Raw genomic sequence first — 18,377 nt, 5'->3', positions numbered from 1 at the left:
CATTTAATTTCTCTTAGGGTCTCAAATTTGTTTCAATTCACAAGCAGTTGGAAGCATTCACATTTGCAGTGATGCCCAAGAGGCAAGAGAAAAAGGCTTGAAAGATCACCTAAGTAAGGGACAAGTTAGGTAAGGGACAAAGCAAGGACAAAGCAGCAAATGTCAGGGCAGCAGTCACAATGAAAGGCCACAGTCAAACTCCAGTCAAATGTACATGATGAGGGATTTGTCCAGAAAGAAACTGAAAGTTGTCAGTGGTCTCAGTAGAAGTTTCTGGAGAATGCCTTTTCATGCATGGAGCTTGATGAAGGAGAGGACAATGAAATGTTTTCAAACAACCATTAATGGTCAGATGGCACAGGCACTTGGCAGAAAGGAGGCAAGAACTGGAATGTTGGCAACAGACATGAGGTGATTGGTTAAATAAGGACAGGCCACAGGGAGCCTTGAAGTGTGTTGTCCAGGAAAAAGAAGGAACAATGAGGACATGCAAAAAGAGGAGACATAGTGGAAGCACTGGGCTAGGAAAATTAATTTTCCAGTAGTTTATTGACAGGATATTAGAAAAATACTGCATTTGTCAAAGTCAGAGTAGAAGCTGTATTTGCTAAAGCCTATAAGCTGTCAGATGATCACATCACTTGAAGTGCCCCAAGCCAAGGTTAGAGTTACAGCAATCACATCATGGAATCAGAGAAACATAGAATTGTAGAATGGTAGGAGTTGGAAGAGATCATCTAGTCCAACCCCCCCCAAGCAGGTCCAGCTAGATCAGGTCACACAGGAATGCATCCAGACTTCCAAGGAAGGAGACTCCACACCCTCCCTGGGCAGCCCGTTCCAGTGCTCTGTCACCCTCAGAGTAAAATAGTTCTTTTGTTACGTTTAAGAATAAAAGTTTGTAATTTCCAGCTGTAGGATTGCTTGTTTCCCAGGGTGTTCCTATAATCAGTGACTCTAAGGCAACTCACTGTCAGACTAAGAGATACTCAGATTTTAATTCTTGGGTGAGTGAAGTCGGCCACTGAAAAGCAGATAAACAAGTGGCCACACTTGCAGCATTGTTGCCTGTAACAATCCCAAATAATTTGCCCTCCAAAACAGGACTACTAATTCAGTTTATGTAATTAGACTTTTTCACTTAGACAGTTAAGGATTTGCACTGTCCTGAAGGCACTTTTGTTACTCAATATTGTGGCTCAGGCCCATTAGTACTCACTCTCCTGCTGTGCACTCTGTGTAAGAAATTCAAATGGTCTTTCTTGAAACAGCTTAATCTCCTTTTTTTTTCTCTCTCTCTCTAGGAAAAACATCCTTAAAGGCAGATCTGCTTTCTTATTCGACATCTGCATTTTTCTCTAGGCCAAAAATACAGATTTCCTTTTGTGTTTTTAAACACAGAGGCAGAACTTGTGCAGAATTAAGGTCTCGGGAGTTTATCTGCTCCTCATGCTCCTAATCTACAGGAGATATCAACATTTTTTCAGAGTTAAATTTGTTCTCCCTATCCATATATTTTTGCATCTACTTCTTATTAACACTCATGTCTGCTGATGGATACCTCATTGTGCTTGATGTTTTACAGCCATGATCACATAATAGTATTTATTCAAAAGTGCTTATTATCTTGGTTTCATGACACAACACAAAGAGGGAAATAAAGCACAGATGAAGAATGCAAAGAGTAGTGAGAATGGAACAGGTGAACCATTCACAGTGACCAATAATCACAGATCACTGCTTGTCAGGGTACCAAGTGCCCTGTGAAATAAGGGTTTAGCATCCCTTTATCTGTTTTAGTGGTGAACACAGAATATGGAGTGAATTATTTCTTTTGAGCTTTCATTGGAAATTCTCTGATGTTTGCAGACAAGGTCTGCAAACCTATGGCCGACACACCAAAAAATGCTGCCTTTGCTGTTGCAATTTCTGAAAGAGACTGGTTGGATTTGCTCTACAATTAAAAAATACCTGGTTATGCTATTGCTTAAAGATGTCTGTGTCAGAGTGTGCTGAACTTGTTGCATCCTTTTGTACACCATACACAGATGCATTCAATATCTTCTCCCTTTCTATGGCATCAGGTGCAGTGCTGTTCTGATTAGGACCAGCAGAAGTTAACTGCTGTTGTTACTAATCAAGGCCCTCTCACAGATAGCAGTTTACATGTTTTGATTACAATCTACATTAAGCTTTTGTATGTAAGCTCTTTATAAAGGACTAATATGTTTTAAAGTTTCAATCAGTTGTTCACAACTATTATTTACTGCTAATGTCTATCCAAGCAGTAAATCATTTGTACCTGTGGCATATAGTCATCAATACTATCTTCTGCTGGTATCCTTATAACTATGTTACCAGGTACTTATGAACCTCCCTTCAAGTATTAAAGTCTTTCAGAACTACTTGAAATGGACATAAACTGGGATTGTAAAGAATTTCCTCTTACTAATGAGCCAAACGCTGCTTTCACTATTCTATGACTGGCTTGAATGCTCTGCTGAAGGAAGGCATTCCCCATAATAGGCAAGCTTGTGTTTCAATTTGAAATGTGTCTGGTGACATACTTTTAAACCGAACATTTTGCTTCCTAAATGAACTTTCATGTTCTTCACTCAAAGCAGTGTGCTGAGCAACTTAAAGAAATGGTATTGTATTTCTATTTAATGATTTAAAAAAATGTATTTCAGTCACTGCTATTTTTGTCTATTGTGAATAATACAGCATGCCCTTTGTGGAGGTCATCCGTGCTGTGAGATACTGACAGCATCAGTGAGACCTTGACACTTCAGTAAGACATTTCAGGCTGAGAACAGTGTTGCCAGTGTCTTTAACATTTTCCACAAGTCAGCTATATTGCTCCCATCCAGAACCTTCTCAACACAGTGTTATAATTTTGCAGTTTTGACATATCTGTTGTGTAGTTACAGAGAATCATTCTTCCCTGCTTCTGATTTCAGTGATCTCCATTTGACTTTACCTGCCTATTTGGTCTACCATTTAATCCATCTCTGTGGAAGACTGATTCCTGGCAGGGGTCACAGAGCTAACTTTACACATGGCCTGGAATGAGACCCTGAGTCAGCCAAAGCTTTGACATGGATCTGCCCTGCTTCTTTCTGTAAAGAAGATAAAAACATTCCAAAAGCTAGGTATAATCTGAGTAAAATCTAGGCAAATAAACCCAATTTACTAGTCAAGTCCAATTAGATGAGCCCAACCATTTGGCCCAACAGAAAATAAAAATAGTTTATACACAATTTTCTTCCTGATTGTCATATTCTGGAAGTAGCTCTTGCTTTGAGACTCACTTTCAGATTAACTGAGTGTCTGAGTTGCATCAAGCAAGCCTTGTACATCCACCTCTGGTCCTTGTGAAGTTCTTCATCTCCACCTGAGGCCTGTTGGCTGCTTTCAGCTCCTCAGTGCAGTTCCACCATCCATGAGCTGTGGGCTTCTGGTTCCACTTGGTGATACATGGCACTACCCTTATCTCCCTTAACAGCCAGTAGCTCCCCAAGAGAACTTACAATCTTCTTGTCTCCTAAAAGATCTTCTAACCCAGTCTTCTTGGGCCATGTCTACACTTAGAAGGAATATGGTATTGTAAGGAAAGGTTCGTAGAAACAAATTGATGTTGGGAACCAGAGTCCACAAGATATGCACTTGGAACAGAGAAATTCTAGAGTGGAGCATCTAGAACGCTTCTGGAACAAAAGTGTTCTACAGTTGCTCCATTTTTTTTCCCTTGGACAGGATATCCATGAGTGAAATGAGCACAGCTTCCAATTTATTTTTATCCAAAATAAAAAGCTTTTGCACTCTGAGACTAGTCTGTGGTACAAACCAGAAAGCCAGGCAGAGGGGGAGGTATACTTCAAAAGTCCTCTCTTACTATGATCTAAACTGGTAATGTAGATGGAGTGAGACAAATCTCTCCTAATACAACAGTGAATTGTAAGAATTTTTAAAAAATAATAGGAATAAAGAAGAACTAATAAGAATAAATATAAGAATTTTTTAAAACATCATATGGCCTAAGCCAATTTTGAACATTGTTGTCCAGCAATAGAACAATTTGTACATCAATCAATTTTGTACAATTCTTGTTTTTTTCTGATTTGTACAAATGTGCACAACTATAGAAGGAACAAAGACTCATTTTATAAATGTTAGTGAATGTTTCTTTTTAGTCTATTTTGTTACTTAAAAAGTAGGATCAGGATTGTAGAAGGTTATGTTCTTACCTTGTATAATAAATTTAGTATACCTTTCATTCAAGAGAAGTTTCCACTGTTGTCAGAAAATACAACTGTTATAAAGCAATTTTGCAATAGTACTACCTCTTCTTCTATGTCTAAGTCAATTTTATCAGCCTTAAAAGAGATTACAGGGGTTAGTTTTTAAAATAATTAATATTGCTAGCTTCAAATATTGTGTTAAACGTATGTCAATTAATCTAAAAGCAGTAAACTGAGATTCTCAGTGATGATGTAGGAATTATGGTACTCCTAGTGTAATATCAGTTCTTGTATTCAGCAAAACAGGAAGAGGTTGAGAATTTTTATTTTCTTAATTTTAGTGGTTTGTTTGTTTGTTAGTTTTTTTAACTTAAAAAGTCCACAGACTTCCACTGAAAATTACCATTCCTGGAGGAATATGGCAGAACTTTTTTCTTAGGAAGAATTTGAGGATCTGTTATTAATTCTGCTTTGGTTACTGATTGCTTCTCAAGGAATATTTTTTTGAATATTTTTGTCTATCCTTATCCAAAGCTTGGTGGAGAAAATGGAGACCTTTCCATTGATCTCATCCATTTTGTAATCTGCTCTCTGGTGTTGAATTGTTTAAACAATAAATTTTCCCTTTTTGATGGCAGTAAATTCAAAAGAACAACTCGTCAGGAGAGCTGCTTGATATCTAATGTTTTGAATTCCTACAGGAAAACAACGTGTAATATTTGATTTCCAGTGTCATTCTTCCGTGAATATTCAGAATGGAAATGTGTGTTTTCAGATGAAAATGTTGCTTATGAGGTATACATACTGGTTGTTAAGGTAACAGGAGGAACCAGCAAAAATTTTCATCTAAGCCTAATTCTCATTCTCAATTCTCAACACATCTAAACTTCAGCATCTAAAAACTGGAAAGAACATACCAAAAGGTCAAATAGAGAGAAGTGTTAATCCTCTGGAGAAAACAGAGGATACTCAAGTGTATTGGCTTTGTGTGGCAGAGTTTTGATTGTGGATGAGGGGTTACGGAGTTGGCTCCTGTGAGAAACTGCTAGAAGCTTCACTGGCTCAAAGTCAAGCTTTCCTCTGTCCAAGGCCAAGCCAATTAGCAACAGCACAGCATCTCCACATTCAACAGAAAACCTACAGTGGAGTGGGATGTGAAAGCAATAACTCTACAGGCACCAAGATCAGTAAAAAAGGAGGAGAGGAAGTGTGCTGGAGCACGGACACCCTTGCATCCCATGGTGAGATGGCAAAAATGGAGCAGAGATCCACCTGCAGCCTGTGGAGGATCTCAGATCATCAGAGCAGGCAGTGGTAGCTGAAGAAGGTTGTGACTTGGGGGCAATCCTCTGCTGGAGCAGTCTGTTCTTGCAGGACTGCACTCTGTGGAAGGAACCCATATTGGAAGAGTTATTGAGGAGCTACAGCCCATGGGAAGGACTCATTTTGGAAAAATTCATGGAAGACCATGTCCCAAGGCTAGAGCAGGGAAAGTGTGAGGAATCTTTCCCTCTGAGGAGGGAGGAGTGACAGAGACAATGTGTGATGACGGCAACCCATATTCCTTGTTCCCGTGTGCTGCTGGAGGGGAGGAGGTAGAGAAATTGGGAGTGAAACTGAGCCAGGAAAGAAGAGAGGAGTGGAGGGAATGTTTTTTTTTAAGGTTAGGTTTTATTTCTCATTGTCCTACTCTGATTTGATTGGTAATAATTTTTTCTTTTTTTCCCCCAGGTGGAGTTTATTGTGCCTGTGACTATAATTGGTGAGTGATTTCTCTCTGTCCTTGTATCAACCCATGAGCTTTTCATTACATTGTCTCCTTTCCATCCTATTGGGGGTTGGGGGGGAGAAGTGAGCTAGTGGCCACATGGTGCTTTGTTGCTGGTTGTGTTTAAACCACAACGTCAAATTATTGAACCACTTCAACCACTACATAATGACATATCCATTGTGTCTCATTACAGATATTGTAGAGAACCTGATGAAATTAAATGAGTAACAAAAACAATGGTAACACAATCCTGCCACCAATCACCACAACTTATTTTTAATAAAAATGTATTTATTTAATGCTTCCCTCACACTATTATCTACAATGCCCCTATTCCCCATCCAGTCCCACAGGAACAACCACACTTTAATGGTTTTCCATATGTTACCAAGGGTAAAAGTTCAAAAATCCTTTGGAAATGTACTACTACAGAGTGGACTTTATTTCTGAGACTCCCTCTACTTCTTCTCTTTGAATAAAGAGATGATACATTCCTCTTCTACCAACATGAAGTTCACTGTACAAAGTGAGGAAAAAATAAATTGAAATGTCACTTGGTCAAATTAGGCATTCCTAGCCATCTCCCAGTCTCTTCATCAATTTGCTGGTGGGCCTAAGAAAGAGATGCAGCCCTCAGGCTAGGGGAACCGTGATGCACTGCAACACTGCATCCAATTCATACAACTGTGAGGCTGGATGCTGGGGCACACTGAAGGGAGTATACACAGATTCTGTACATTAACTAAATTTATTACGTGCTTGCCACTGTAGGTTATTCAACATCATGATGCACCCTGAGTCGGATGTTCATATATTCTTTTATATACCTTAACGATGCCTGCCTGAGTGGCTGTAGGAAGGCTGTAGCCTGCTGCTTTAGATATGCATATTTTGTTGCACAGCAACAGCTGCCATCCCAAAGTACAGCTATCTTTTCTGCCTCTCTGTCTCACAAATTTATCAGTTAGAACTGATTGAAACTCAGCAAATGTAGCTGGCAGTGACAAACCAACAGTGAAGCGGAACATGTAGAAATTGAAATGGGGCTCCTAGGGAAAATGTTATCATTGCAAGGAGTGAGCATAGCTCACACACAACCGTAAAAAACCCAGGCCTTGAGTTGCCACATGACAGTAAAATGCACTGCTCAGTTCAAGCAGTTTGATAAGCCAGGAATAAGCCATTGTCATTTCATTTTACTGTGCCTTGTAAATTTGTCAAGCCTGTATTTCTCAGCAGACCACACAACACATTTTATAGAACTATGGAGCTTCTCAGAAAGCTGGGCAGAACTTGGTCTGCCCTTTTCTGCTAGATTTTCTTTGGATTTTTGCCAGCAGTGTATGCCATTGATAATGAATCTTTTTACAAGAAATGAATCCACTGAAGCCTGCACCTCCAGTAGTTGGAAACACCCCTGGTTAACAGCCCTGGCTACTAGCAAGGCTTGCGCTGGACTGCAACACACACTGATGATTCTCTCCCTGCTGCCTCCAGTCTGTTACTTACAGTACAGACTCTGTTCTGCACTATTGCATCCATATTAAAGAGTAGATTGCCTGAGTTCTCTATCATTTTACTGCAAATCCTTGAGCAAAAAGGGGAACAAACATTTTATGCAAAACCAGTAACAATTTTTATCATTATGTTACAGACAAATTTGTGTGTTTAATGTACTTTACACACTAATACTTTGTTCTCTTCCCTTATACTTTGTTCTCTTCCCTTACCACTAGAGCTGTGTTTACCCAGCTGCCAAGATTGTTTTCCTTTGATGACTAAAAATTGACTACTGCTGAGCTGCTCATAGCTGCAGGTTCATGGATATGATCCGGTGTCTGTGCTTCAAAACTCCTGTTATGATTCTGTGCCATGGTCCTGTATGCTGCGTTTTATTTGAGGGTCATAGATTATTCATTGTACACATAACAACTGCTTGTTATTCCTATGTGTTAAATATAGGTGTTATGTGCAAAGCTAAGTCAACACTAATCAAGGTCAGTAATAGTTACCTGGTCATTAGCTAATTACTGTTGCAACAAAACAAGCTAAAGCAAAGCTTCAGGGAGATGAAAACAAGCTCAGAGATGCTCTTTGGTACAAATAGAGAAAATAAACATCAAGTTCACCCTCCTTTCTTTTTAAGAGAGAAAAAGAGCTAGGGGAGATAGAAGTAATCAATCTCCGAAGGGCTTAGAGCTCCAGCATTTTCCAGGAGTGGAAACACACTTGCACATGCAGTAGAATCAACTGGAGAAAGAAATTCTGCATGTTGAAAGAGCAGTACAGAATTTATGTATTAAAATTAGATTTTCTATTAAGATTAGATTGGAAGAGCTCAAAATCATGTATAAAAGTTAAAAGATCTTTCTCAGCAGTGATATACACTGCAATACAATATATGAAGTCCAAGTCACCACCCCCCCCCCCAGGCCGAGCAGCGGTTGGTTAAATTACTGTCTGCTCTACTGTTTCTAGGTCCTGAAATATCTTAGTGTTTATGGACTGTCAGTGTGACTGAAAATGGAACCCCAGGGCTTTTCATCATAGGTGTTTCCTGTTCTCTCTAGAAAGGGAAATAGTGGATTAATGTATTCTTGAAGACAAGCTCAGGCCTTGCTCACTCCCAATTTCAAGTCCCTCCATTTCAAAAAGTTCTCATATTGGGAGCTAAGAGGTTAGGTTCCCAAAGCCCTTTTGCTACTCCTGTACCAAGTTTGATCAGTTCAGTTACTCAATGCTTGAAAAATGTCTTTTTTCTGATCTTTTTTTTTGAGTCTGAATATTATGATGATGGCTTGAGCAAATCTCAGTGCTTTCCTGGCAAGCCTCAGGGAGGCTGCCTCTCTTTTCATAGGCATTTAAAGGCACTCCAGAAGATAGATCATACTGCTGTTTCTCCTGTATGAACACCATGCAAGTTGTCACACTGTGGCCTTACATTTCTCAGTTTCTAAAAGAGCTGGTAGCAGGTCTCACCTTTTAGTTGTGCTGCAAAACATACTAGATTCAATGTATCTCCAGTCTAGCTCTGCAGCAAAGCTGACAGAAGAAAGGGTTTTACAGGAAGCTTTCAAATTTTAAATTCTTATCCTATGAAGTAAAACAATTTAAAATTCTACTTTTGTTTTATTTCAGGAGAGATTTTTACTTTGAAAGGCTTTTCTCAGTTCAGTTTGTTTCTCTTCTTTTTATTTCCCTTGCATCTTTTCACCACTGATGACTGGCATGTGATAAAAATGTCACTTTATTAATTTGGGAATTTTCTAATAGCAACAAGCCACCAAACATTTTGACAAAAAAGACATTATTCTCCTTTCCTTTCCTTTCCTTTCCTTTCCTTTCCTTTCCTTTCCTTTCCTTTCCTTTCCTTTCCTTTCCTTTCCTTTCCTTTCCTTTCCTTTCCTTTCCTTTCCTTTCCTTTCCTTTCCTTTCCTTTCCTTTCCTTTCCTTTCCTTTCCTTTCCTTTCCTTTCCTTTCCTTTCCTTTCCTTTCCTTTCCTTTCCTTTCCTTCTTAAGAAATGAACCTGTTCTGTAGATTTCCTGGCATGCTACTGGAAATTCAATCTGAAAAGTGAATAAAACAAAGAATCCAGGATGAAAAATAAGAAATCATACTTACATATTCAATACATGGTTTTCCAGCTCTTCCATTTGAAATCAGTTACTGGTGGCTATTACTGCTTGCTGTTACCTCCTTTGACCCTCTCTTAACTTCCAGTTTTCCCTTTACTTATACAACTGACAGAGAGACTTTTCAAATCCAAGCACTCATGTGGCACTTACTATGTCATGGCTACTATACATGAGCATACATATGTACACATAGATATACGTACATATATTTAGATTTAGAACTCGTTCCCAGAGCTCATTATTTTCTAAATTAAGCTCCTTCAGGCTCCAGTCCAACTCTAAACTCCCAGCTGCAGCAAACATTGCACAGCACATTAGTCAACCTTCTTTCGTTTTCTGGTTCCAAGGGAAAAATTAGTCACTACAACAAATCTACAATTGTTAAAATTGAAGATTACACAGAGAAGTTCATGTTGCCTTCCTTTGTTTTTCTCCCCAGGGCATGTCAAGACTGCTAACTAATTTTCTAGGAATAGAATTAATTGCATGGACCAGAGAAAAGTCTTTCAAATCTATTTTCCATTTGATGGGGAAAGCTTCTCTGTAAACAGCAGAAGGCTTACTCCTGGAGCTTAGAACAATGTCCTTGTGTTGCAAGACCAGAGGATTTTGAGAAGCTTTCAAATAGTTAATAGCTAACAGTTAACAGTTTGGCCACCAAGATGATCAGGGGACTGGAGCATCTTCTTTATGAGGAAAAGCTGCAAGATTTGGGGCTGTTTAGTGTAGAGAAGAGGAGACTGTGAGGGGACCTCGTTAATATTTACAAATATCTAAATGGTGGATGTTGGAGCATAAGTTTTTACTATTGTATATAGTGACAAGGCAAGGGGCAATGGAAAAAAGCTGGAACACAAAAGGTTCCATTTAAACAAAAGGAAAAACTATTTTACTATGAGGATGAGGGAGCCTTGGCACAGGCTGCCCAGGGAGGGTGTGGAGTCTCCTTCTCTGGAGGTTTTAAAAACCCACCTGGACGTGTTCCTGTGTGACTTGATCTAGGTGGACATACTTCACCAGGGTGTTTGGACTAGATGGTCTTTAGAAGTCCATTCCAACCCCTACCATTCTGTGATTTTCACATCTTATCAGTTTCTAGGAAAACAAAGCATGGCCCCATGTAGCAGCAATGCACACAGTAGCAGGATGTAAGCCTCAGTATAAAGGACATTTTTGACACAAAATCTACAAAGAGGGTCAAATTTCCATCAGTTTGGAATATCTTTCTGACAAATCCATGGTTTTAGGCTTTCCCCATGCTATACACCATTTTATCACTGGAAAAATAAAACATGATCTCACTGGACACAGCTGGAGGTAACTGGCCCTACTTTCAAACGTCAAGTCTTAAGGAACATAGGTATCCAAGTATCTTTGTAAGCAGAGGAAAGGGGAGAAAAACATGATAAAGCAAATTCTATAAAAGAAACTGAGCAGATGTTCTGCATTTGTGTGGAACCATTTCTGGTAAGAAGAGAGGAGCTGCAGTGGTAGTCCCCGTAAGAGCTTGATCAAAACTTTCCCCCACTCTAAGTCACACCTGTCTGGGGGGTTGAGCCAATTGGGGGCCTCTGTGATCACTTTTTGAGGAGAAAAAGCTGGAAGAGGAGCGGTTGGTGTGGTGGTGAAGGAGTAGGGTGAGAGAGAAGTAACCGTGCAGACCCCAAGGTCAGTGAGGGAAAAGAGGAGGAGGTGTGCTGGAAAAGAGACTCCCCTGCATCCCATGGTGAGATGGCAGCTGCTTCCCTGCAACCCACAGAGGGCAGTGGTGGAGCTGAGATCTGCCAGTAGCTTGTGGAGAAGCCCATGGCAAAAGGGGTGGCTGTTCCCAGAGGATGCCATGACTGTGGGAGGGTGGCGTTGAAATATGTTCTTGCAGTTGTGCTGCCTTGGAGGAGACCCACACTGGAGCAGTTTGTAAGGAGCTGCAGCCCTTTGGAAGGTCTCACACCAGAGAGGTTCAATAGAGGCCGTATCCTGAAGCAGGGAAAGAAAGTGAGGAGTCCTCCTCCTCTGAGGAGAAAGAAGAGGCAAAGTCCATCTGTGAGGGACTGACCACATCCTCCACTCCCTGCCCCTGCATCGTAGTGAGGGGAGGAGGTAGAGCTATCAGGAGCAGGGAGCTGAGCCCAGGAAGAGCAGAGGAGTGTGGGAAGGAGATCTTAAAGTGCTGGTTGTATTTTTCTCATCATCCTGCTTTGTTTTTTCTTTTTTATCTGTTCTGTTTCTAGTTGGTGGTAGATTAAATTGTTCATGTTTTCTTCCCTAAGTCGAGTAATACCTCTGCCACAAGAAAGCTCTAGATATTGCAGATCCCCCAACAACATGTAAGTTACTGGTTCATTTCTGGGGCTTGACTTACTCCTGAGTCACAAGTGGATGAAATAAAGACATTACCATAGCCTGACTCAATATACTTCAAGCCACAGACATGCCAGTTGGGAAATACCAAGCAAATCAAGTTTCTTCCCCATCTGAACTAGAACATCATTATCAAACCAAAGCTCATTACACAAACTAGAGACAGACACATTTATTCCTGTGCAATTCATGCACCTACCCTGTGAACAGCAACATACTGTAGTCATATATTAACTAAATATATGGACAAATTTCAAGCACAGCAGCAAAAATTAGGAGACAGAATTATGGATAATTTTAGATTTAAATTTAGTATACTGAAATGTCTACAGCTGTATTATTACCTTCTCTTTTAGATTTCTATCCCACAAAGCCTTTTAAAATGCCCCAGGCAGACTCTGGCACCAGCCCATAGCCGGATGCACAATGGAAGAACTTCATAGCTATCTGTGTGCTGCCGGTGCAACACTAGGGCCTCAGTGCTGGAAAATGGAAGTAGTAATTCTGTGTATAAAAAATATGAGAATGAAAAAAGAACTACTGAAACTACTCAAGGAGTAGAGAGAAAAATATGTAATGTGGAAAAAGGGCATGGTTGCTTGGGAAGAGTATAGGAACATCACCAAAGTATGCAGAGACAAAGCAGAAAGGCCAAAGCCCTTTTGGAATTGAAACTGACAAGAGCATTAAAGGAAAACAAGAAGGGTTTTTTCAAATATATCAGCAGTAAAAGGAAGATTAGGAAGAGTGTGAACATGCTGATGAATAAGGATGGTGCCCTGGTGACAGAGGATGTAGAGAAGGTGGAACTACTCAATGTCTTCTTTATCTCAATGCCAAGGCAGACCCTCGGGAAGCCCAGTCCAGCAAGGATGGCAGAACAGTCTAGAGAATGGAAGACTTTCCCTTTGTGGGCAAGGATGAGCTTAGAGACCTGTTGGGCAAGCTTAACATCCATAAATATAAGGGACATGGCAGGATGCATCCATGAGTGCTGAGGGAGCTGGCTGATGTAATTGCTAAGCCACTCGCCATCATTTTCGAGACATCATGGAGGAATGTAAAGGTATGTGAGATCTGGAGAAAGGCCAATGTCACTCCAGTCTTCAAAAAGGGCAAGAAGGAGGATCCAGGAAACTACAGGCCAGTCAGCCTCATCTCCATCCCTGGAGAGGTGATGGAACAACTCATTCTGGATGCCATCTCAAAACATATGAAGAAACAAAAGGTTATCAAAGGGGATCAACATGGATTCACCAAGGGGAAATCCTGCTTGGCCAACCTGATAGCCTTCTATGAGTGCATAATCAGCTGGCTAGATGAGGGGAGAGCAGTGAATGTCATCTACCTTGACTTCAGCAAGGCTTTTGACACTGTCTCCCATAACACCCTGATCAGAAAGCTCAGGCAGTGTGGCTTGAATGAGTGGACAGTAGGTAGTTCAAGAGTTGGCTGAATGACAGAGCCCAGAGGGTGGTGATCAATGGCACAGAATCAAGTTGGAGGCCTGTGGCCAGTGGGGTTCCACAGGGATTGGTTCTGGGCCAGTCCTGTTCAACATCTTCATCAACAACCTGGACAGGGTGTATGCTCAGCAAGTTCCCTGACGACACCAAACTGGGAGGACTGGCTGATTCCCCAGAAGGCTGTGCTGCCATTCAGCGGGATCTCGACCAGCTTGAGAGTTGGGCAGAGAGGAACCTCATGAGGTTCAACAAGGGCAAGTACAGAGTCTTGTACCTGGGGACGAACAACCCCAATGCACCAGTACAGGCTGGGAGTTGACCCCCTGGAGAGCAGCTCTGCTGAGAGAGACCTGAGAGTACTAGTTGATAATAAGCTAAACATGAGCCAGCAATGTGCCCTCGTGGCCAAGAAGGCCAATGGCATCCTGGAATGCATCAAGAAGAGTGTGGCCATCAGGTCGAGGAAGATTCTGCTCCCCCTCTACTGTGCCCTGGTGAGGCCTCATCTGGAGTCCTGTGTCCAGTTCTGGGCTCCTCAGCTCAAGAGGGACAGAGAACTTCAGGAGACAGTCCAGTGCAGGGTCATCAAGATGATCAGGGTACTGAAACATCTTCCATCCTTATGACGAAAGGCTGTGGGAACTGGGGCTGTTCAGTCCAAAGAAGAGGAGACTGAGGGGGGATCTCATTAATATTTACAGATACCTAAATATTGAATATACGGAGGTTGGGACATCACTTTTTTTTTGTTGTATCTAGTGACAGCACAAGGGGTAATGGACAAAAGCTGGAATACAAAACGTTCCATTCCTCATTAATACTTACAAGTATTTGAAAGGTGTATGTCAAGGGGATAGGGCAGCCCTTTTTTCTGTAGTGTGCAGTTTTAGGACTAGGGGTAATGGACAAAAACTGGAACACAAAAAATTCCACTTAAGGAAAAACTTCTTTACTGTTTGCTTGATAGATCCCTGGCACAGGTTGCCTAGGAGTCTCCTCTGAGGAAATTTTCAAAACCTGCCTGGATGTGTTCCTGTGTGACCTGATCTAGGGAGACCTGCTTGAGTAGGGGATTTGACTACATGATCTTTAGAGGTCTCTTCCAACCCCTATCATTCTGTGAATCTATGGTTCTGTGAAATCAACCCATATTGACCCAGACAAGTAAAATGCAGAAAAAAATCCCATTATGAGCAGAAGTCCTGTAATCTTAGTAAATGACAATAACAATTTTTAAAGCAAGTTTTTATCTTGGTTGTAGTCATAGACTTGTCCTTTGCATATCCTGCACAGCATTGTCTCTTCTTGAAAAAAAGCAGATGGCTTCTAACTACCCCTTAAAGGAGCAGCAACTCTCACTCTAGACTCAGCTGCTCAGAGAGAGGAAATGGAACCTATTTTCTGTGAAATATATACCTTCAAGAAAAGTGATAAAAGAGTGTGGTTGTAGAAAGCCAAGTTGTTATATTTGCCATGGAAACTGCAGTTATAAGAAACACAGTGATGGGAGGAATATCAACTGTCATTTTAGTCTGATATTTCCAGCATGCAGACTGCAAACTGTGAGCTGCTTCTCATGCAGCTTGATAGACTCACTGGTTTTGTTACCTTGACAATTATGGGTCATTTCTGGCTGCTACTTTTGAAATGTCCTAGGATCTTTTACTATATTCATGAAATATAAGGAGTGAAATGGAAAGGAGAAAGCAAGGATGGAAAGGGTGCTCACACTGGACTCCCACTTTATTTCTGTGAGGTCAGCAGTATCCCTGATGCACATTTCATTTACTCATCTGCCTGCTACTTCACATCCTGGCAGAGGCACACAGAAAAAGGAAGAGAGGGACTTCTTTAGAGACCTCTTGAAGACAGAGCATCATAGGCCTTATTCTGGTGTTCTACTTTTTGAAGCTTTTTGTTTATCCATATCAGGAAAAGCTTGAACTTAAAAGCACCTCCTAGCTCTAAGAAAGCTCCATCAAAGTTATAAATCCAAATTTTAGCATAAGATTCCTTTTCCAGAAGTCACTACTTTTGTAATTGTCATTTTTCTATTCTTTGTCTCCTATCAGTTGCCTTTCCATATGATGTCCCATTCCACTTCAGCCACCTCTCTCTCACTTCATTATTGCCTTCTTCTTGCTACCAAAGCTGTAGTTGAATCATCCCATTCTCTCTTCTCCCTGTTTAACGTGAACAAAACCTCCTTAAACCAAAGAACCATTTTTGCCAAAGGAAAGAGGCACACATGCTGAATACAATCTGTTAACACTAGACTCTATGAAACAGAGATGATTCACACTCTGAAGGAATTAGTAGCACTTGATGACCTGCCCATAATAAGAATGCCAAGTGGTTTGACTGCTCCCAAAATTCAAGTAAATGTTGCTTTTCCAGTCACTTACAGCACTGCTGTTCAGAAGGGCTGGTTGCTCCCTGTGGAGCCACCTTCAGCTATGAGAAAGCAGCCCAGCACAGATATGAATATGTGCTACAAAGAGAGGAAATTTTTACTGCTTTGGTCTTTTGTCATAGGACTGGCTTTCTTCTAGTTTCCATAGAATATTGCTGATCAATATACTAGGGAATGAGCTAGCATGGGAGCTTTTCAGTTCTTATCTCTAGCAGCACTAGTTTGTTTTGCCCAGGGTATTGTCAATGAACTTTTGGCAGGAGCAGAGACACGTGGGAATTTCACGCTATCAGACAGATGAAAAGTGCATCCAGGAAGTTTCTTTCTTTTAGAAATGATTACTTAGTCCTCAGCTTGACACATTCTTCTGAAGGTAAAACCTTGATCCCTGGGGCTTGACAGGCTTTTCTTGGTGTTGGATTTAAAGGCTATATAAGTAACTGTTGCTTTCCTGTGTCTTTTGCTGATGTATTTGCACTTGGGAATGGTTTGGTCTCCAGAGTTGTGAGAACTTCCCTAAGCTGAATTGCCTTTTAGCACCATTCCCTGGAGGCTGCTAAAAGAGGTTACAAAGATCACCAAAGATCAGTGCCTCTATCACACCTAGGAGGCAGTACAGCAAAGGAAATGGCCAAAGTTAACATTCTGCACAAACAAATTATTTCACTAGGAAAATTCTAGTGTTCTTTGGTATATTTGCATATCAAAATCATTTCTAGATAGGAAAAGCTAGGAACTTCACAGATTTTTTTTTTTTTTAAGTAACCCAGACCATTTCCAGTTCCCACTTACTTGATGTCAACTTTGCTCTAAAAATAGTCTGAAGTTAGAGGAAAGCAGAGAGTAATCATCTTCTTCGTTGGGTGCCAAAGTTCCCACAGAAGATATTTTTGATATATAAATGTCTCTAAAGGCTAAAAATTTGCCCACAGGCAAAAGAAAATATATCATAGAATCATAGAATGGTAGGAGTTAGAAGGGCTCTTTAGAGATTATCTAGTTTAACCCCCCTGCAGAAGCAGGTTCACCTAGATCAGGTCGCATAGGAACATGTCCAGGCGAGTCTTGAAGGCCTCCAACGAAGGAGACTCCACGACCCCTCTGGGCAGCCTGTTCCACTGCTCCCTCACCCTCATAGTGAAATAGTTTTTTCTTATATTTAAGTGGAGCATTTTGTGTTCCAGCTTCATCCCATTACCCCTTGTCCTGTTACTATCTACTATAGAAAAGAGGGATGTCTCAATCTCCTGACACCCACCATTTAGATATTTGTAAATGTTGGCAAGATCTCGTCTCAGTCTCCTCTTCTCTAGATTAAACAGCCCCAGTTCTCACAGCCCTTCCTCATATGGAAAATGTTCCAGTCCCTGATCATCTTGGTGGCCCTGAGCTGGACTCTCTCACAGACACAGGAGACACAGGACTCCAGGTGAGGCCTCACCAGGGCACAGTAGAGGGGGAGCAGAACTTCCCTCGACCTGATGGCCACACTCTTCTTGATGCATTCCAGGATGCCACTGGCCTTTTTGGCCACGAGGGCACACTGCTGGCTCATGTTCAGTTTTTCAACTAGCACTCCCAGGTCTCTCTCAGCAGAGCTGCTCTCCAGGGGGTCAACTCCCAGCCTGTATTGGTGCATTGGGGTTGTTCGTCCCCAGGTACAAGACTCTGTACTTGCCCTTGTTGAACCTCATGAGGTTCCTCTCTGCCCAACTCTCAAGCCGATCGAGATCCCGCTGAATGGCAGCACAGCCTTCTGGGGAATCAGCCAGTCCTCTCAGTTTGGTGTCCTCAGGGAACTTGCTGAGAGTACACTCTGTCCCCTCATCCAGGTTGTTGACTGACCTCAGAACAGATCCCTGTGGAACTCCACTGGCCACTGGCCTCCAACTCGATTCCGTGCCATTGATCACCACCCTCTGGACTCTGTCATTCAGCCAGTTCTCAATCCACCTCACTGTCCATTCATCCAAGCCACATTGCTTGAGCTTTCTGATCAGGGTGTTATGGGAGACAGTGACAAAAGCCTTGCTGAAGTCAAGGTACATGATATCCACTGCTCTCCCCTCATCTAGCCAGCTAGTTATGCACACATAGAAGGCTATCAGGTTGGTCAAACAGGATTTCCCCTTGGTGAATCCATGTTGACTCCCCATGATAACCATTTTTTTCCTTCATATATTCAGTGATAACATTCAGGAGGAGTTGTTCCATCACTTTTCCAGGGATGGAGGTGAGGCTGACTAGCCTGTAGTTTCCTGGGTTATCCTTCTTGCCCTTTTTGAGGACTGGAGTGGCCTTTCTCCAGTGCTCAGGCACTTCACCTGTCCTCCATGATTGTTCAAAAATGATGGAGAGAGGCTTAGCAATCACATCAGCCAGCTCCCTCAGCACTTGTGGATGCATCCCTTCAGGACCCATTGACTTATGAGCCTTAAGCTTGGTCAACAAGTCTTTAACCTCTTCCTCATCCACCCAGGACAAGTCCT

This window comes from Colius striatus, chromosome 3 (genome assembly GCF_028858725.1).
Source record: "Colius striatus isolate bColStr4 chromosome 3, bColStr4.1.hap1, whole genome shotgun sequence".
Taxonomy (NCBI): Eukaryota; Metazoa; Chordata; class Aves; order Coliiformes; family Coliidae; genus Colius; species Colius striatus.
This window is presented reverse-complemented; position numbering follows the sequence as displayed.